The sequence below is a fragment of the Eumetopias jubatus genome, unplaced genomic scaffold, assembly GCF_037043125.1.
Source record: "Eumetopias jubatus isolate StellerSeaLion01/CBP00866 unplaced genomic scaffold, mEumJub1_p1.0 scaffold_3, whole genome shotgun sequence".
Taxonomy (NCBI): domain Eukaryota; kingdom Metazoa; phylum Chordata; class Mammalia; order Carnivora; family Otariidae; genus Eumetopias; species Eumetopias jubatus.
In genome coordinates this window covers 42,386,854-42,408,809 of record NW_028274809.1, presented here as the reverse complement: position 1 = coordinate 42,408,809, position 21,956 = coordinate 42,386,854, and the positions used below count along the sequence as shown (strand labels likewise).

The window sequence follows — 21,956 nt, the reverse complement described above, 5'->3', positions numbered from 1 at the left end:
TTAGTTCACCATAGAGTAGAGGGTCCATTTCTGGGTTCTCTATTCTATTCCATTGATCTATGTGTCTGTTTTTTTGCCAGTACAATACTGTCTTGATGATTTCAGCTTTGTAATAGAGCTTGAAGTCTGGAATTGTGATACCACCAGCTTTGCTTTTCTTTTTCAACATTCCTCTGGCTATTTAGGGTCTTTTCTGGTTCTATACAAATTTTAGGATTATTTGTTCCATTTCTTTGAAATAAATGGATGTTTTTTTGATGGGGATTGCATTAAATGTGTAGATTGCTCTAGGTAGCATTGACATCCTCACAATATTTTTTCTTCCAATCCATGAGCATGGAACGTCTTTCCATTTCTTAGTGTCTTCCTCATTTTCTTTCATGAGTATTTTATAGTTTTCTTAGTACAGATTCTTTGCCTCTTTGGTTAGATTTATTCCTAGGTATCTTATGGTTTTGGGTGCAATTATAAATGGGATCAACTCCTTAATTTCTCTTTCTTCTGCCTTGTTGGTGTATAGAAATGCCACTGATTTCTGTGTATCTCCTGCCACTTTACTGAATTCCTGTATGAGTTCTAGCAGTTTTGGGGTGGAGCCTTTTGGGTTTTCCACATAAAATATATCATCTGTAAATAGTGAGAGTTTTACTTCTTCTTTGCTGATTCAGATGCCTTTTATTTCTTTTTGTTGTCTGATTGCTGTGGCTAGGACTTCTACTACTATGTTGAATAGCAGTGGTAATAGTGGACATCCCTGCCGCGTTCCTGACCTTAGGGGGAAAGCTCTCAGTTTTTCCCCATTGAGAATGATATTCACTGTGGGTTTTTCATAGATGGCTTTTATGATATTGAGGTATGTACCTTCTATCCCTACACTCTGAAGAGTTTTGATCAAGAGAGGTTGCTGTACTTTGTCAAATGCTTTTTCTGCATCTATTGAGAGGATCATATGGTTCTTGTCCTTTCCTTTATTAATGTATTGTATCACATTGATTGATTTGCAGATGTTGAACCAAACTTGCAGCCCAGGAATAAATCCCACTTGCTCATGGTGAATTAATCCTTTTAATGTACTGTTGGATCCTCTTGGCAGGTACTTTGCTGAGAATTTCTGCATCCATGTTCATCAGGGATATTGGTCTGTAATTCTCCTTTTTGATGGGGTCTTTGTCTGATTTGGGGATCAAGGTAATGCTGGCCTCATAAAATGAGTTTGGAAGTTTTCCTTCCATTTTTATTTTTTGGAACAGTTTCAGAAGAATAGGTATTAATTCTTGAAATGTTTGGTAGAATTCCCCTGGGCAGCCGTCTGGCCCTGGGCTCTTGTTGGGAGATTTTTGATGACTGCTTCCATTTCCTTAGTGATTATAGGTCTGTTCAGGTTTTCTGTTTCTTCCTGGTTCAGTTTTGATAGTTGATACATCTCTAGGAATGCATCCATTTCTTCCAGATTATCTAATTTGCTGGCATAGAGTTGCTCATAATATGTTCTTATAATTGTTAGTATTTCTTTGGTGTTGGTTGTGATCTCTCCTCTTTCATTCATGATTTTATTGATTTGGGTCATTTCTTTTTTCTTTTTAATAAGTCTGGCCAGGGGTTTATCAATCTTATTAATTCTTTCAAAGAACTAGCTCCTAGTTTTGTTGATCTGTTCTACTGTTCTTTTGGTTTCTATTTCATTGATTTCTGATCTGATCTTTATTATTTCTCTTCTCCTGCTGGGTTTTGGCTTTATTTGCTGTTCTTTCTCCAGCTCCTTTAGGTGTAGGGTTAGGTTGTGTATTTGAGACCTTTCCTGTTTCTTGAGAAAGGCTTCTATTGCTATATACTTCCTCTTAGGACTGCCTTTGCTGTATCCCAAAGATTTTGAACAGTTGTGTTTTCATTTTCATTTGTTTCCATGAATTTTTTAAGTTCTTTAATTTCCTGGTTAACCCTTTCATTCTTTAGTAGGATGCTCTTTACCCTCCACGTATTTGAGTTCTTTCCGAGTTCTTTCTGACTTTCCTCTTGTGATTGAGTTCTAGTTTCAAAGCACTGTGGTCTGAAAATATGCAGGGAATGATCCCAATCTTTTGGTGCTGGTTGAGACTTGATTTGTGACCTACGACGTGATCTATTCTGGAGAATGTTCCATGGGCCCTAGAGAAATTGTGTATTTTGTTGCTTTGGGATGGAATGTTCTGAATATATCTGTGAAGTTCATCTGGTCCAGTGTGTCATTTATTTATTTCCTTGCTGATCTTTTGTTTAGATGATCTGTCCATTTCAGTGAGGGGGGTGTTAAAGTCCCCTACTATTATTGTATTGTTCTCAATGTGTTTCTTTGATTTTGTTATTAACTGGCTTATATTATTGGCTGTTCCCATGTTAGGGGCATAGATATTTACAATTGTTAGATCTTCTTGTTGGATAGACCCTTTAAGTAAGATATAGTGTCCTTCCTCATCTTTTATTATAGTCTTTGGTTTAAAATCTAATTTGTCTGATACAAGGATTGCCACCCCAGCTTTCTTTTGGTGTCCATTAGCATGGTAAATGGTTTTCCACCCCCTCACTTTCAATCTGGGGGTATCTTTGGGTCTAAAATGAGTCTCTTGCAGACAGCATATTGATGGGTCTTGTTTTTTTATCCAATCTGATACCCTGTGTCTTTTGATTGGGGCATGTAGCCCATTTACATTCAGGGTAACTATTGAAAGATATGAATTTAGTGCCATTGTATTACCTGTAAGGTGACTGTTACTGTATATTGTCTCTGTTCCTTTCTGGTCTATGTTACTTTTAGGCTCTCTCCTTGTTTGGAGGACCTCTTTCAATATTTCTTGTAGGGCTGGTTTCATGTTTGCAAATCTTTTAGTTTTTTTTTTTTTTTTGTCCTGGAAGATTTTTATCTCTCCTTCTATTTTCAATGACAGCCTAACTGGATATTGTATTGTTGGCTGCATATTTTTCTCATTTAGTGCTTTGAATATATCATACCAGTCCTTTCTGGCCTGCCAGGTCTCTGTGGGTAGGTCTGTTGCCAATCTAATATTTCTACCATTGTAGGTTACAGACCTCTTGTGTCAAGCTGCTTTCAGGATTTTCTCTTTGTCTCTGAGACTCATAAGTTATCCTATTAGATGTCGAGGTGTTGACTTATTTTTATTGATTTTGAGGGGGGTTTCTGTGCCTCCTGGACTTGAATGTCTGTTTCCTTCCCCAGATTTGGTATTTCTCCACTATAATTTGTTCCAATATACCTTCTGCCCCTCCCTCTCTTTCTTCCTCTTCTGGGATCCCAGTTACTCTAATGTTGTTTCGTTTTATGCTATCACTTATCTCTCTAATTCTTCTGGATCCAGTAGATGCATATCTCTCTTTTTCTCAGCTTCTTTATTATCCATCATTTGGTCTTCTATATCACTAAATCTCTCTTCTGCCTCATTTATCCTAGCAGTTAGACCCTGCATTTTTAATGCACCTCATTAATAGCCTTTTTGATTTTGACTTGGTTAGATTTTAGTTCTTTTATTTCTCCAGAAAAGATTTCTCTAGTATCTTCCATGCTTTTCTCAAGCCCAGCTAGTATCTTTATAATCGTCATTCTGAACTCTAGTTCTGACATCTTACTAATGTCTGTATTGATTAGGTCACTAGCAGTCGGTACTGCCTCTTGTTCTTTTTTTTGAGGTGATTTTTTTTCCGTCTTGTCATTTTTGTCCAGAGGAGAATAGATGAATGAGAGAACAAAATGCTAACAGGGTAACGATGACCCCAGAAAAATATACACTAAACAAGTCAGAAGAGACCTGAAACTGGGGGAAAAGAAAAGGAAAGAAAGAAAAAAGAAAAAGAGAAAAAAAAAGAATATGATCAAATATGATCAGGCTGGTGCATAGAGCTGTGCCACACACTAGATTTTGGGTGTATTTTGGTCTCTTAGAAAAAACTGCTTCCCACAATTTTAAAGAAAGAAAAACTTACACATGTACAAAAATAAGGGTAAATACAATGAGGGGATGGAATATGACTGTAAAGATGAAAATTATAAATTGATAAAATAAGAAGTTAGTTGAAAAAAGAAAGAAGAGAAATTTAAAAAATTAAAAAAAGGGAGAGAATGTGGTCAGGCAGGAGACTAGAACAAAGCCATACACTAGAGATTTAGGGTATATTTTGGTGTGTTAGAAGCAACTGTATCCCAAAATTTTAAAGAGAGAACAACTTATCTATATACCAAAAATCAGGTTAACTACTATGAAGGGATAGAATATGACTCTAAAAATGAAAACTAAAAAAGATTTTTAAAAAAGGGATTGACAAGATGTTGGTTGAAAAAGGGAAAAAGAAAAATTCAAAAAATAGAAAAAGAAAAAAATGAAAATTAAAAAAATTAACTTTGAAAGACTAAAGAATCATGGGGGAAAAGCCATGAATTCCTATGTGCTGTATTCCCCTAGCACTGGAGTTCTGCTGTTCTCATCGACCGGTAAACTTGGTCTTGGCTAGCTGTTCTTGCTGATCTTCTGGGGGAGGGGCCTGTTGCTGTAGTTCTCAAATGTCTTTGCCGGAACTGGAATTGCCCTGCCCTTGCCCGGTCTGGGCTAAGTAATCTGCTCGGGTTTGCTCTCGGGAGCTTTTGTTCCTTCAAGCTTTCCGTACAGCTTTGGAGGATGAGAGCGAAAATGGCGGCCTCCTAATCTCTGCCCCGGAGGAGCCGAGAACTTGGGGCCCCACTCCTCAGTGAGTCCCCAGAGAAAAACAGTCAGTCACTCCTGTCTCCCCAGTCTCCAGCCACACTCTGTGCTCACCTGGCCTGTCACCGAGCATTTATATCTCTGGCACATGACCCCGTTTGGAGTCTCCAAACCCAGCAGATCCCTGCGGTGAGCTCCCGCACTGCTTCTCCTGGGGAAGGAAGGGGAGTGTCTCCAGATCTGCCACTTGTTGGGTCCCTGCTGGAAGAGCAGGGGCCCGACTGTGCCGCAGATCATGGTTTATGGCAACCCCGAGCTGAGAGCCCACTCCTCGGCTCCATCTCTGCAGCCAGCTTCCCTGCTCTGATTGCTGGGAGCTCTGCTGCACTCAGGCACCCCCGGTCTTTCTGTGACCCCGAGGGTCCTGAGACCACACTGTCCCAGCGAGGCTCCCACCCCCCGCGGTCTATCTTCCTGAATAGCGCCTCAGATTCACTTCTTCGCACATCCTACCTTGCAGAAAGTGGTCGCTTTTCTGTTCAGAGAGTTGTTGCTATTCTTCTCTTCTCTCTCCTGTTGAATTCGTAGGTGTTCAGAATGGTTTGATCCCTATCTAGCTGAATTCCTGGGACCAGACGTAATTTAGGTCTCCTACTCCTCCGCCATCTTAGTCCTCCTCCCCTAATGAATGAATTTTGGAAATGGATTTCCCACAAGAGCTATTCTCACTCATTTATCACAGGAAAAAAAAGGCCAGAAAATATCCAACTTAAACATCTGCTTTAGGTTGAAGATAAAATTCAGTCAAATAAATTTCGCTTATTTTTTTTTTTGTACATTTGATCATATGTCTAAATGGAACCAGAGGAATTAAGACTACTTTCCCATCAGATCTAACATTTTTAACATTTTTCTCTTTATATTCTGAACTGGTTATAATTTCTAAACCATTGTGTATGTACATAAATCTTTCACTAATGGGTTACAGAAACTTTATATATTGCAAGTGGATTGATTTGCTGATTGTTGTCTTTGATTCAGTTCTTAATCATTAAAGAGCCCTTAAACCATTGCAATCACAGAATAATTATTACCTAACCTGCAATTATGCTTTTAATTCTTTTGGTAAATGGTGGCTCAAGTTTTGTTCTTATTATGCTCCTGTGCCCTCAAAGCAGGTTGATTTATTTTCCTATTTTACTAGCTTTTCTTCATTCTTCAAGTACAGTTTTAAAATGCAATCAAAGAATTTTTCAAGCATCTTATGAAAGCACTCTAGAGACAGGCAAGTTTACCAGGCTTAATAAACTTTAGTCAGTGAAGTTTCTAGGGAAATCAATCTTTGGGGGTTCCAGACAGTTGATGAACCATTGTGAAAGCTTTAGCACCTGCTTTCACACTATATGTAAAATATCCCTGCATTTGTGCTGCATTTGCCAAAGGCAAGAACGGTCATATATATATATATATATATATGTATATATATATATATATATGAATACATACAAGAATACATACAAGAAAAATATACTTAGGACTATTATCAAAAGTGGTTCAGTGCTCAGACATACTTTTGTCTTCCTTTCTATGAAGAAAAGAACCCATGGTTATGTTATATAGAATATACTTTAAGCTAATTTTTAACATACAGTTTTCAACAGATAGCTTCATTCCCTGGGACAAAATATTTTCTCAGGGCCTGTAAAGATAGTGAGAGGCAGACCCCTGCTGTTATAAGGAATTAGGGGACCTCTCTGACAATCAGGGCTCCCAGTTTTCCTGTCTTCCCAGGGGCCTGCTGGTGGTAGGACTGCTGACATCTCCTGACAGCTGGCTTCCCTAGAAGACGTGTCTTTGTGTTGGAAAGTGCAGAGGCACTGTGGCCCCCAGGATCCCTGCTAGTGATTTGGTCTCTATAGACTGTCCAGACGCCAGGACCAGCTAAGGCACTCCAGCTGATAGAATCACGTGGCACGTGCCTATACAGTTCACACCTGCCACACAGGCCTGCGGGGGGGGGGGAGGGCGTGGTGGGTCGGGGTTGGGGCAGCCGCCTCGGCCTATTTGGCCTTCCTCCTGGGGCTTAATGAGACCCCGTGCTGTGCTCCTGATGAGACACTTGGAAAAGTCATAAGAGCCAGACCCCTTTTGGCTCTGCTGTGGTAGTGGTACCGGACTCATCCTCTCTGGCAAGCAGGGCTCCTAGTTGTGTCTCTTCTGAGGAAGGCCCCTGACCACCTGGTTAGTGATCCCATTAGATGGGGCTTTGTTTTGAAAGTGTGGTGGGCTGCGACTCAGGCCCTTTATGCCTTTCTCTATGGCCCCTCCCTACTTGCTGCCCCTGTAGCATGTTCTCAGTTTACCCCCCCACTACAACGTGAAGTAGCAGAGTATACCTAGAGGGCTCCAGTCAAGGCCTGTCTGCTTTCCTTGGCAAGTGCACAATCCACCCACTCCGACCAGAACCCAGCCCATGAGCAACCTTCCCTGTGTTCAAAAGTGAAGAGGAAACATGATGAATCTTAAAATAATAGCAACAACAGAACAAAACAAACAAAAACCCCCAGACATAGGCATATCATATTCAAAATGCAACACCAAAAAAGGAAAAAGAGAAAATCTTGAAACAAGCCAGAAGAAAAAATAACTAACCTATAAAGGAACAAGGATAAGAATCACAGTGATCTTATTATAAATGACCTAAGTGAAGACATAGCAGAGTGAAATATTTAAGTATTAAAAGAAAAAATAAACATTAATCTAGAATTCTATATCCAGTGGAATTATACTTTGAAGAGGAAAAAGAATAGATATTGTCCCAGGCAAACGAAATCTAGGGGAGTTCATTCCCTGAAGACATGTCCTGCAAAAAACTTTAAAAGAAGTTTTCAGACAGAGAAATATAGTAAGAAATTGGAAACTGTATAAAAAAGAAAGTGTGTTGGAGAAGAAATAAATGAAGGTAGGATACAATCTTATTTTTCAGTCTTAATTGGTCCAAAAGATAACTGTTTAGAGTAACAGTAGCATCACTGTGTTCAATGATTATAGCATATGCACGAGTAATGTGAATTGTTGCCTTTGGCGATCAAATTCAGAAAAACATATTTATAACAACCTTTATGTTTAATATATTTTAGTACAAGAAAGATTCACATCTAATTTGATGTGACTCTCACAACCTTCTAGCAGAGGTAGGTAAGTACATTCATCCCATGCTTATTAATGAGGATCTTGAAACTACGGTGATTATTCATCTTGCCCTTATTTACACGTAATAATACGTGTAATTACATAATACGTAATGTGAATTGTTGCCTTTCCAAACAACCTTTGTTGCATTATGATTTCTGGTCTCTACTCCCTGTCTCTAGTAATCACCTTTCTATTATACAGTCAGTTATAATCATCAAGTTTTGATGCACACACCAGTATATTAGATACTGCTCAAATTATTTTGCTTTGCCATGCCACAGGTAAGATTTCTTTTATTTTAAAATTACTTTTGATCTGTATTATAGTCTCATGGAATAGTTAGAACAGGTCCTATTAACTGTTTTTTTTGGGGGGGGCAGGTGCATTTTTTAATGTTAGACTCTTGGTTTCCGTATTGGAACAGGAGTTAGAATTCTTTATTTCCAGTCCATTAGGTATTCACCTGAATTATAGCTATTAATGCCACTATCAAAAATAACTACCCAAATACTGTAAGTTCAGGTTGGTTTTCTGGGGTAGAAAAAGGAAGATTTAGTTATGTAATAAAAATTATAATGATAGTAGAACAATAATAATAACTAAAGCAAATCTCCTTTTTTTTCTTGTAAGGATACTAGTCATTGGATTTAGAGCCCAACTTAAATCCAAGATGATTTCACCTTTAGATCCTTAACTTAATTACATCTGCAAAGATTCAATTTCCAAATAAAGTCACATTCATAGACACATCATTTTGGAGGACAGAATTCACCTCACTACACTTGGCATCCTACATCCATGCAGGCAGGTCTCAAATTCCTAAGAATATTCCTCCAGTTATTAGTCTAAGTAAAAACAGTACTTTTTACTCCCTAACTAGCTGGGTCTACACTGGAACCCCTCAGAAATTCTGTTCTAAAGATATGTTCATGCTCAACTACAATCTTATGTTATCTAAGACTTAGCTGTGGACATTTATACTGTAGCTTCTTCATAAATATATTTGTACTGGTTTCTCTTTTCCTAGGATTCAGTATCACATTTTGTCCAAGGGTTCTACTTCTGAAAATGACAATGATAGAATTGCTTATTTCAAATTAACCATACTGCTAGAAAACAAGTAGAAAAGTTAGAGGAGAGAGAGGGAGAGAGAAAGAGAAAGAGAAGTAGAGCAGAGAAATAGAGAAGAAGGCTAATCTCATTATTTATTTTTTCTATTTTTCGGAATTATTACCTGATGCCCAAATACTTAAAACCATTATTTCATATTTTTATCCGATTTTTGAGTTGTTTAAATAAGGAGAGTAAATATTGACTCTGTTAATCTTTCTTACCTAGGAGTAAATTTTATAACTGTAAATACATAAGATAGGAATGAGATTTAAAAATCACTTATATAGGGGCGCCTGGGTGGTTCAGTCATTAAGCCTCTGTCTTCAGCTCAGGTCATGATCCCAGGGTCCTGGGATAGAGCCCCGCATCGGGCTCCCTGCTCCGTGGGAAGCCTGCTTCTTCCTCTCCCACTCCCCCTGCTTATGTTCCCTCTCTCGCTGTGTCTCTCCCTGTCAAATAAATAAATAAAATTAAAAAAAACACTTATATAAAAAGCAAATTCAAGAATGTAAGGAAATTGTAGCAAAATTAATATCAAAGGAGAAAGAAATAGTAAATGTATAAAAGAAGCCGATAAAACTTTAACAAGTACAATAACCCAAGACTGGGTAAACAGGAACAGAAGTTGGTTCTTTGAAATATATAATAGAATTGATAATAAAATAATAATTGCTAACTTTGGCAATGAAAATGAGACATCACTATAGATCCTAAATATCAGAAAAATATAAAAACTAAAAAATAAAAGAACATTATAAGTGACTTCATTCCAAGAATAATGGAACATGTAGACAAATAGGATAAAACTATAGAAAAATAAACTAATCAAGGCAGACACAAAGATAAAAAGAATGTCTGAATTGCACTGTGTCTATTAGAGATATTGAATGTGCAATTAAAATCCTTCCAAGATTTTAGACACAGATGCCTCACTTGTAAATTATACCAAAAAAACTAAGGAATAAAAAAACATTTTCAGAAACTCTGCTGAGCTTAAAATGAGAGGAAACATTCCCTTAACTGTTTTATGATATGAGCATAACCTTCATATAAAAGCTTGAGAAGGAAACTCTTATCCAATAGCTGTGCATAGCCTAAAGAAATAAAATAACATCAAAAAAAAATCTCAAGCAAGAGATAAATAGCAAGAAAACCAAAGCTACTAAATTTCCGGAAATCAGAGACAGAAAAAAAAAATCTTAAAAACAGCAAAGATAAAAAGTATATTATCTTCAAAGGAGCAAAATTAAACTTGGTAGATGATGTTACAAAGAAGGTAGGGAGCTAGATGACAATGGGAAGATATATTTAAAGTGTTTGAGGCAAAACTGCCAATCTAGAATTCTATAACCAGTGAATATAGTCTTCAAAGCAAAAGCAAAACAAAGATATTTTCAGACAAAAGAAAAGACTGGAAAATATATATTTCCAGCAGACATGAATTAAAATAAAGGAAAGAGCGTTTTTCAGGCAGAAACAAATTATCCGAGACAAAATTAAACATGAAAAATTTTGGGAAGGAGTGAGGAATACCAGAAAGAGTAAAATATTTTATGGATATAAATGAAAATTGATTATTTAACAGAACAATAATAGGGGCGCCTGGGCGGCTCAGTCAGTTAAGCATCTGCCTTCAGCTCAGGTCCTGATCCCGGGGTCCTGGGATCGAGCCCCGCATCACATCATGCTCCCTGCTCAGCGGGGAGTATTCTTCTCCTCTTTCCACCCCTTCCCCTACCCAACCCCCTACTCATGTTCTCTCTCTCTCAAATAAATAACTAAAATCTTTTTTAAAAAGAACAATAATAGTAATGTTTTAAGGGATTTATAACGGTGTCAAATACGTATAATGACAGTGGCACAAAAGGTAGGACAGGTTCAATGGAGCTAAACAGCTGAGAGATTTTTATGTTATTTCAGAAGTGGTAAAAGCATTAAATAGAAGTGTTATTTAAATAAATCAAAGATGCAGTTATGATCTTAGGATAACCACTGAAATAATTATAACAGAAGATATAAACAGCTGATACTGTAAAATCAAAAAAATCATTTAAAAATTTTATTTAATCCAGGAAAAGGAAAAAAATAAAAATGATAGCAATGTTGCAGATATAAAACCAACTATATTCATGAATATCCAAAATGTAAATGTAATAAACACTTTATTTTAAAGATTATAAAACTGAATTTTAAAAACAAACTATATTTTTAGTTTCTTGAAAATTTAGATGTTAAAAAAAACACATAGTTGTAAATTACCTAGGATTCAATGGTGAAACCACAGTGGCTATTAGAGTATGTATATAAAGCCTAACATAAATTAAAATATATCTGTGTTAGTTTGTTCGGCTGCCGTCACAAAAATCCCATAAACTGCATGGCTTATAAATAACAGAAATTTATTTCTCACATTTATGGAGACTGTGAAGTCCACGATTAAGGTCCTGGAAGATTTGGTGTGTGGTGAGGACACCTCCTGGTTTGTGGATAGCTCCTTTCTCACTGCAATCTCATATGACAGAAAGGACAACAGGTCTCTCTGGATCCTCTTTTATAATGGCAGTCCATTCCTGAAGGCTCTCATGACCTAACCACCTCCCAGAGGTAGCACCTCGGGGGTTAGGATTGCAACATATGAATTTGGGGAGGACACAAATATTCATACCATTGCAATATAAAATTTTGTAGAATATAGCTAATAGTGCTTAGAAGGAAATTTGGAGCTTTAAATAACTATCTCAAAAAATAAAAAGGAAAGCTGAAATTTAACTATTTATACTTCCAATTCACAAAGCTGAAAAAGAAGAAAGTAAATCAAATATAAATACTATCCTTTTAGCTCCTCCAGTATTTCATAATGGGTGGTTTCCAAATTTCACAAAAAATGTCAAGATAAGCCTTATGTTATATTTAAAACTAAATTTTGGTCATGATGTTAGATTTGTGGTTATCGTTTAGCTCTAAATCTGTTATATTGAAAAATGAGTCTGAAAGATAATGTTTATAAAATGATGAATATAAAATAATATATTTACTAACAGGTAAATAAATTGGAAGGCATATAATAACTGTAAGTAACATACTGTTCTAAAAGATAGTGAATACAATATAAATATAAATATTTGTTTATTTGGTCTACCTAGCTATCTATACTTATATGAACCTGGATAGCTGGTAATAGCTACTATATGAATGGATAATTGGTATACATTTACAAAAGCTTATTAATTTTATCTTTGGCTTATGTGATTACCAGTTTCCTTGATTTTTCCCTGTACTATTTTCAGTATTCTTATAATGACTGGTATTATTTAATAAGAATTTTAAAATAACAATATATAATATTTACCAATCATTTGTATATGGGATACATCTAGTATCCCAACCTTTAAGGCTACTACCCAAAGAACTAGTTCCCAAATCATCTAGCCCTGAGAGTGGAGAGGGCTTGGCATTGATGAGAATTCCCAGACCACACAAAACAAAGAGGCACATCTATTTAGGCACATAAGCAGTGTGACTGCTCCCAGTGACTATTCTCTCTGGCTCAACACAGAATGAAGGCAAAAACACCTACCTCCTGGCTTCTCCTAGATAAGAGCTAGAATCCATACCTAATGTCCTGACCTTTCCAGCTGCTGCCTGAAAGCTTCCAATTTATCTGAATTGAGAAGCTGAAGGGATAGGCAATGATGGTAATCCTCCAGGAGCCTGAACAGGCATAGGACCATTTCCCATACCTTTTGGACATTGGCAGATCTTGATAGACCAACTACTAGGAGCCACTAAGAACACAGACAATAACTTGAAAAATCACAAAAATTTCAGGGCCAACTGGGAGGTTAGGCCAAGCTGGTTGATGAGTTTCATCTCTTGCATGAAACCAGTCTGTCAAGGCTAGGAGAAGTAGCTGTTTCACATAATGCACAGAAACCAACACAGATAGTCGAAGAACATGAAGAAACAGGGGAATATGTTCTAAACAAAACAACAAAATAAATTTTCAGATATTGGTCTTAATGAAATGGAGATAAGTGATCCATCCAATAAAGAGTTCAAAATTATAGTCATAAAAATGCTCAATGAGGAACCTCTATACTGTTTTCACGGTGGCTGCATTCCCACCAACAGTCCACCAGGGTTCATTTTTCTCTGCATCCTCTCCAACACTGGCTGTTTCTTGTGTTTTTGATTTTAGCCATTCTCACAGGTGTAAGATGATATCTTATTATGGTTTTGATTTGCATTTCCCTGCTGAGTGATGTTGAGCATCTTTTCATGTGTCTCTTAACCATCTGTATGTCCTCTTTGCAAAAGATGTCTATTCAGGTCTTCGGCTCATTTTTTAAAAATTGGATTATTTGGGGTTTTTTATAGTGTCAAGTTGTATAAGTTCTGTATATATTTTGGATATTAACCCCTTATCAAATATATCATTTGCAAATATCTTCTAGCATTCAGTAGGTTGCCTTTTTTGTTTTGTTGATGGTTTTCTTTGCTGTGCAAATCCTTTTTATTTCAGTGTAGTTCTAATAGTTTATTTTTGCTTGTGTTTCCCTGGCCTAAGGAGTCATATCTAGAAAAATATTTCTATGGCCACTGTCAAAGAAATTGCTGCCTATATTTTCTTCTAGGAGTTTCTTGGTTTCAGGTTTCACATTTAGGTCTTTAATCCATTTTGAACTTATTTTATTAAAAGTGTAAGAAAGTGGTCCTGTTTCATTATTTTGCATATAGTTGTCCAGTACCATTTGTTGAAGAGACCATCTTTTCCCCATTGTATAGTCTTGCCTTCTTTGTTGTAGATTAATTGAATTGATAGATAAATGGATAAAGAAAATATATCACACACACACAGACACACACACACAAGAGGAATATTTGACAGCCTTAAAAAAGAAAGGAATCCTACCATTTATGACAACATAGGTGAACCTGGAGGGCATGATGCTGAGTGAAGGTAGACAAAGACACAAATTGCATAGTATCACTTACATGTGGCATCTAAAATATCTTTTTTAAAAAAGTCAAATTTATAGTATTAGAGAATAGACGATGGTTGCCAAGGGTCTGTGGAGTGGGGAAAATAGGGACCGATTGGTACAAAGTTGCAAACTTTTAGTTATAAGATGAATAAAATCTGAAGATCTATTGTATAACATGGTGACATATAGTTGATAATCTATTATGTAATTGAAATTTACTTAGTAGAACTTCAGGTATGCCTTTAAAAAAAAGTAAGTATGTGAGGTGATTGATGTATTAATTACCTCAATAGAGGAAATCCTTCATAATGTGTACATGTATCAAATTACTATAATGTATACTTTAAATATATTACAATTTTATTTGTCAGTTATACCTCAGTAAAGCTGAAAAAAGTCAGAATTTTCTATTGAAATTTCAAGGAATGTTGATTTAATTATTTAATCAAATTAAATTAATCCTCTGTCAGATAGATTTTCTTTAAATTAGAGATGACAAGTTAAAAGACAGTAGATGCAATTCAATCAGTTAAAAATCTATGAAATTATTAAAACTTTTTTAACATGTCATTTCATTTTTGAGAAACATTTTTAAAAGTCTACTGAATAAGGTAGGCTCCATTCAAATTTTCGTAATGACCATTATCCAAATTTATTTTTAGTAGAGTTACTTTTTTTTAAATTTTTTTATTTAAATTCAATTAATTAACATATAATGTGTTATTTGTTTCAGGGGTACAGGTCTGTGATTCATCATTCTTATGTAATGCCCAGTGCTCATTACAACACATACCCTCTCCAAAATACTTTAAACAAATAGGAAAACCAATGTGTATGTCTATGTGTGTATAGCATACACATATGTATAGCATGCATATGTGTATGTAATACATAAATAGTATATATAATAGTATGCATAAATGTGTGTATAAGTATGTTTATGCAGTTTATGTATATTTATCTCAGTAGGGAGATAAATGGGAATGCGTCAGGAATAAAAAGTTGTGTTTTTTCTCAAATTTTAGTTACTAAACTCTAATAAGGCTTTGGAAATGCATGTGATTTTGCATCACATTACAAAGAAAATGTGAAAATACATAAAACATTTTATTCATCAGTTAATAGTGCACCTAAATTCAATGAACCAAATATATTTGTTTAGGAATCTGCTTGTTGGGATATGTGTGATTTAAATATATTTTAAGTAATTTTAACTATACCGTCAATGATATAATAGATACTTGTAAAATATTTTTAAAAATATGTGCACACAATTTGAAAAGTGGAATTACCCCTTCATATTGTCACATCCTACATTTGATAGAATTATGAATACTGTTATGCACATTCGTTTTTAAAGATTTTTAATTTATTAAAAATTAATTTTATTATTAATTAATTAAATACAATTTAAGTTTTTTTTAAGATTCTATTTATTTGTCAAAGACAGACACAGCGAGAGAGGGTACACAAGCAGGGGGAGTGGGAGAGGGAGAAGCAGGCTTCCCGCTGAGCAGGGAGCCTGATGCGGGGCTTGATCCCAGGACTCCGGGATCATGACCTGAGCTGAAGGCAGACGCTTAACGACTGAGCCACCCAGGCGCCCCAAGATTTTAATTTATTTTTTGACAGAGAGAGAGTGAGAGAGAGAACACAAGCAGGGGGAGGGGGAGAGGGAGAAGCTGGGTTCCTGCAGAGCAGGGAACCTGATGCAGGGCTTGATCCCAGGGTCCTGGGATCATGATCTGAGCTAAAGGCAGATGCTTAATGACTGAACCACCCAGGCGCCCTAGCACATTCTTTTTTATATGATGGTACTTCAAATTTGATTTTAGAAAACTGAGAAAAGATAATTTGACCAGCATAACATTGAACATTATTGTAATTTGGAATTACAGTTTCATTTTTTTAACCTCAAAATTGTGCTGCAAAAGAATGAACAATTTGAAAAGCCCTGTGATCATTATATTTTTTTTGTGTAACTCATGTTAAAAATACTTGTTAATGAATTCAGGACCAAGTGCATATAATCACAGAGCACAAATTAAGACTTCTATTATCATTAATAGGAGTAAACACACAAATCAGTAGGAAAAATGGATCCTTATATTCTAAACTTTGAAGTTTATATGAGAAATAAATTAACCATAAAATTAGAATGCAGGCAGCTTTCTAAAGAAACGGTCTTAAAGGTATTCTAAAGTACTTAAAAGGCAATATTTCCTTAGGAATTTAAGCAAAAACACATAAGTTGAACAAGGGAATTTGAAAAATTGGGCAAGGTTTAGATTCCCATTAAAATTAACCTTTGCTTAAGTTTCCTGGAAAGTGAATTGGACTCACTGTAATTGCTACTATGCTATAATTAAAAGAACAGACAAATCCTCCATTTACTCCCTAGTCACCAAAAACCTAGATACACATTGATACTCTTTCCAAAATGACTATCATCATGATTACTTTCCCAGAGAGAGAAAACAAGGAATTATTTTGAAGAACATGGGGTGTAAAATAAAAGAAAGTAGATGAAAAATGCAGACAAATGTGTATGTTTAAAATTTTTACATTTTTAATCAGGAAGGATTTTTTTATTACGTAGTCTTTTTAAAATTTTAATGTAGAGATAAATGTATATAGGAATGTGTAAAGTTCAGATATTGTGTTTCACAAAATATTTAGAAAAGAAGGGTCATGTAGAAGGATAAGATCCTAAGAATATGTGAACATTAACCCCTTCTGGAGTGACAATGTGAAAATAGAAATCTTAACATGAGCCATAAAACATTCTCAAGATTTGATTGCAGAATGTTAAGACCATGACCTAAAAGGCTGGCTATAATAAGTATATAGATATATGTTGTAAGTCATGGCTCACCTAGACTCTTATCTCTATTAAAAGTCAGAAATATTTTAAAACCTTATTCTAATTTAAATTTCTTCCATATATCATTTTAATGTGACCTAGAAAACTGAGGCGTACTTTAATTTCAAAACAGGTATGTTCAGGGTTTACTAGATCATATTTGAATCACTCAGTTCAGCGATGTACCTAGGATAACCACTGAAATAATTATAACAGAAGATATAGTTAAACAGCTGATACTGTCAAAACAGAAAGAAATCATTTAAAAAATTTATTTAATCTAGAAAAAGGAAAGAAGGAAAAAATAAAAAATAAAAATGATAGCAATGTTGCAGATATAAAACCAGAAGTTTTATCTTTATCATAGCAATTTTTAGAAACAATTTTTAAATTAAAAATTTTAAAGATTTTATTTATTTATTTGACAGAGAAAGAGAGAGTGGGAGCACAAGCAGGGGAAGCAGCAGAAGGAGAGGATGAAGCAGGCTTCCCACTGAGCAGGGAGCCCAATGCAGGGCTCGATCCCAGGACCCCTGGGATCATGACCTGAGCCAAAGGCAGATACTTAACTGACTGAGTCACCCAGGTGCCTCAACTTAAAAATTTTTAAAAACAGATTTAAGTTAATAGCAAAATTGAGAGGAAGGTACAGAGATTTACCATATATCCCCTGCCCCACACATGCATAATGAGTCTCATTATTAACATCCCAAACAGAGCATTACGTATGTTACAATTGATAAACCTGCATTGACACCCAAGTCCATATTATACATTATGGTTCACCCTTGGTGTTGTACATTCTATGGGTTTAGACAAATATATAATGACATGTATCCACCATTATAGTGTCATACAGAATATTTTCACTGCCTTAAAGATCCTCTGTGCTCCACCTATTCATCCCTCCCCATATCCCCAACTCCTGTTAATTAATTACTGACTTCATAGTTTTGCCTTCTCCAGAAGGTTGTACAGGTGGAATCATATAGTATGTAGCCTTCTCAGATTGGCTTCTTTCTTTAATAATATGCACAATTGCTTCTTTCACTTAGTAATTTGAAGTTTTCTTTACATCTTATCATGGCTTGATAGCTTTCTCCCTCTCTCTCTCTTTTAGTGCTGAATAATAATACTCCATTGTTGAGATGTACCAACGCTTATTTATTCATTCACTATTGCAGGACATCTTTATTGCTTCCCAGTCTTAGTAAATGTAAATAAAGCTGTTATAAGCAACCGTTTACAGGTTTTAAGATGGATAATACCAAGGAGAACAATTGTTGGGTCATATGGTAAAAGTATGTTTCATTTTATAAGAAATCACCAAATGGTCTTTCAAAATTGCTTTATCGTGCTGTGTTTCCAGTAGCAATGAGTGAGAGTCCATTGCTCCAACTTCTCATCGGCATTTGTTATTACAAGTGTTCTGAATTTAGTTCTGAATTTATCCATTCTAATAGATATGGAGTGGAAACTCATTTTTGTTCTGATCTGACATATCATGTAGAGCTTCTTTTTGTATGTTTGTCATCTTTGGTAAAGTGTTAAGTATTTTGACCCATTATTAACTGGGTTGTTTTCTTATTATTAAATTTTAAGAGATTTTGTATATTCTGGATAATGGTCCTTTATCAGATGTGTCTTTGCAAATATTTTGTCCTAGTCAGTGGCTTGTCTTCTCATTCTCTTGACATTGTCTTTTGTGGAGTAGATATTTTCAATTTTACTGAAGTCCAGCTCATCATTCTTTTTTACACAGATTGCATCTTTGGTGCTGTGTTTGAAAAGACATTACAATACCCAAGACCATCTTGGTTTTCTCCTGTGTTATCTTCCAGAAGTTGTATGGGTTTACATTTTACATTTAGGTCCATGATGCATTTTGAGTTATTTTTTGTGAAGTGTGTAAGATCTGTGTCTAGATATTATTATTATTATTAGCATTTGGGTATCCAGTTCTTCCAGCATCATTTATTGAAGAGACTACCTTTGCTCAATTGTACTGTCTGCTTCTTCATCAAAGATTAGTTTACTATATTTAAAGGGGTCTATTTTTGGGTTTTCTATTCCATTCCATTTATCTATTTGTCTATTCTTTTGCCAATACCACACTGTCTTTATTATGGTAGCTTTATAGTAAGACACAAAATCAGGTAGTGTCAATCTCCCAAGTTAGCTGTTCTCCTTCAATATTGAGTTGGCTATTCTGAGGTCTTCTCTCTTCATATAAACTTCTTCAATATTGAGTTGGCTATTCTGAGGTCTTCTCTCTTCATATAAACTTCAGAGTCTGTTTGTTAATATCTAAAAAAAAAACCCTACTTGCTGGAATTTTAATTGAGTTGCACTGAATTTGTAGATCAAGTTGGGAAGAACTGACATTTTGACAATATTTTGTCTTTCCATGAATATTTTCATTTTAGTTTTTTGATTTAATTCAGAGTTTTATAGGTTTCCATATATAAATCTTCTACATATTTCATTAGGCTTATACCTAAGTATTTGATGTCTACTACTCTATTAGAAATAATATAGATACTCTTTTCATTTGATTAATGTTAGCATGGCATATTTTTCTCCATCCATTTATTTTTAATCTATGTGTTTCTTTATATTTAAAATGCATTTCTTATAGACAAACATAGTTGAGCTGTGTTCTTGATCCACCCTGACAATCTCTTTTAATTGGTGCATTTAAACCATTGGCATTCAATGTGATTATTGATATAGCTGGATTAATATACAACACATTTATTTTTTTATTTTTTTTGAAAGCTCGCAAATAAGCAATTTTATTCCTATCCATGATTGCAGACATTTACAAAACCATAACATCTGAGTTCACCTTAAAAAATAACTTATATAAAGCAGTAATATACACAGCACAAAATAGTTCAGGGAGGGGCAGGAGCAACTTTTAATAATTAAAATGTAAACGTGAAATAAAGGATGGAATAAAAGTCCCTACTTATTTCTACTTAAGATGTCATGTAATAATATTTTACAATGTCCTGTGGGTCAATGTATGTATGTGCATATGTCCATATAACATACACATATACAATACATTCTCTTTCCCACACATATATATACACAAAATTATTTGCAGTTCAGTTTAGGGCAATTCTAATATGCCGCTCTGTACAGTTGTTTGAATCATGTTTGGACCTGCTTTCTTCAAAAAATAGGGGAGAGAGCAGGAAATAAAAAGGTTGGTTGGTGTGACTGAGATTCCTTTGTTTAACTGTACACTGTGATGAATAATTTTCTTCCGTAGTAGTTCTGTGAAGGGCTGACTCACTGTGGTTTTCATGAGGAGACTTGGTAATGGATCACACACTCATTGTCATGCTAGGGGAGTAACTCTCACTCTGAAAAGGATTTAAGAAATTTCCCCCCATTTCGCCATCATCCCTTGGAGTGCCCGGTTGATTACTCAGGCTCATATTATTGGAAGAATTCTTGGAAATACTGTCCATATCTCCTGAGCCTAAAGAGCCATTCATGTGATGTGACTCCATTCCTCCTAATCCACCCATGGGACCATCTGACCTGGGGCCCATTGGAAAATTAGGCCTGTTAGGTCCAGGAGGTACTGCATTCATTAAAGTATACATGTTGTCTCCAGAGTTGGTTGTATCTGCTGGACTAGGCATGATGAGTGTTCCTGGTGGCCCTCCACTTCCTGGAGGACCTACATAATTCCCAGGAGATGCTGAAGAGTATGGTATTGAATTGGCATTTGTTGGGTTTGGCCAAGGTCTACCACCACCTGGACCCTTGTTCATTCCAGGCATTCTGGGGCCACCTAAAGCATTCGGGGGGGTCTCATTGCACCTCCATAGTTCTATGGTCCTAAGGGCACCATTCCTCTTGGAGGAGTCATTCTCTGCATTGGCCCACCCATATTTGGACGTCCTTGTTGTTGGGTTGGGTCCATTCCACTTGGAAGTAATGGCTGACTTCCTGGGACACCTCCAAGTGCCTGGTAGGTATCCTCAGTGGGGGCCTTGGACCTCCAGGGTACCGAGGTGACATAAAATGCTGAAAGAACCCTGGTGGTACAGGACCTACTGGCATGCCATCTCCTGGGGGAACGTTTCCTAGCACTGGGCTGGGAGCTGCTCAGCGCTATAATCATGGAAGTCTTTTGCTTCACTTGAATGTTCTCATGTTTCCCGTCTTTCTGGAGCTGCACAGTAGAGATCCCAAAATACACACCACCAAGAATGTAAGAATCCTGGTGGTTCCCCCAATGTGATGTTTTTTTTTCCCATCTTATCTCTGATAAAAATGTTTGGGCCGATTTCTGAGCTCCTACATGAGCAGATATTCATATACATAGAGTGCTAATTTCTCCCGGGCCTGGCTGTTGGACGGGACGGCACTGCTGTTACTCTTGCCTTTGCTGTACACGCTTGTGCCGAGAGCAGCTCCCACTGTCACGCACCTGTCAACCCATCACAGCCTCCCCGGGAACAGCCCCGTCCCCATGGCGACCCACGCAGCCACCCCCACTATTCAATATACAACACATTTATTACTGTTTTCTCTCTGTTCTATGTTCCTATTTTTGTCTTCCAATCTTTTCCTGAATTTCTGGTTTTAATTGATACTTTATATGATTCCATTTTCTCTCCTTTCCTAGTATGTCAGTTATACTTTTATTTTTTATTTTTATTTATTTATTTTTTTTACTTTTTTTAGTGGTTGCCTTAAAGTTTGCACTATATATTTAATCTAAGCACACTTTCAAATAACACTATACTGCTCATGGGTAGTATGAGAACATTAGAATAACAATATAATCCTAATTCTTCCCTCATGTTCTTTGTATCATTGCTGTCATTCATTTTTTCATATATAAACATACATAAACATATAAATATATATGCACACACATACGATGTATACATAAGCACATATATTGGATACAGCGTTGCTATTATTTTGAACAAACTGTTATCTGTAAGGTCAATTAAGAATAAGAAAAATTAAAGTTTTTATTTTACCTTCACTTACTCCTTTTCAATACCCTTTTCTTTTTCCCCTTATGTAAAAACTGGTTTCTGACATATTAATTTCTTTGTCTCTAAAGAACTCTTTAAAACA

At 35.8% G+C, this 21,956-nt stretch overlaps 1 pseudogene; it reads right to left on the bottom strand.

Annotated features, from left to right (window-relative positions):
- Positions 1-19,955: 19,955 nt before the first annotated feature.
- Positions 19,956-21,171, bottom strand: LOC114222898 (single-stranded DNA-binding protein 2 pseudogene; annotated as a pseudogene).
- Positions 21,172-21,956: the final 785 nt, after the last annotated feature.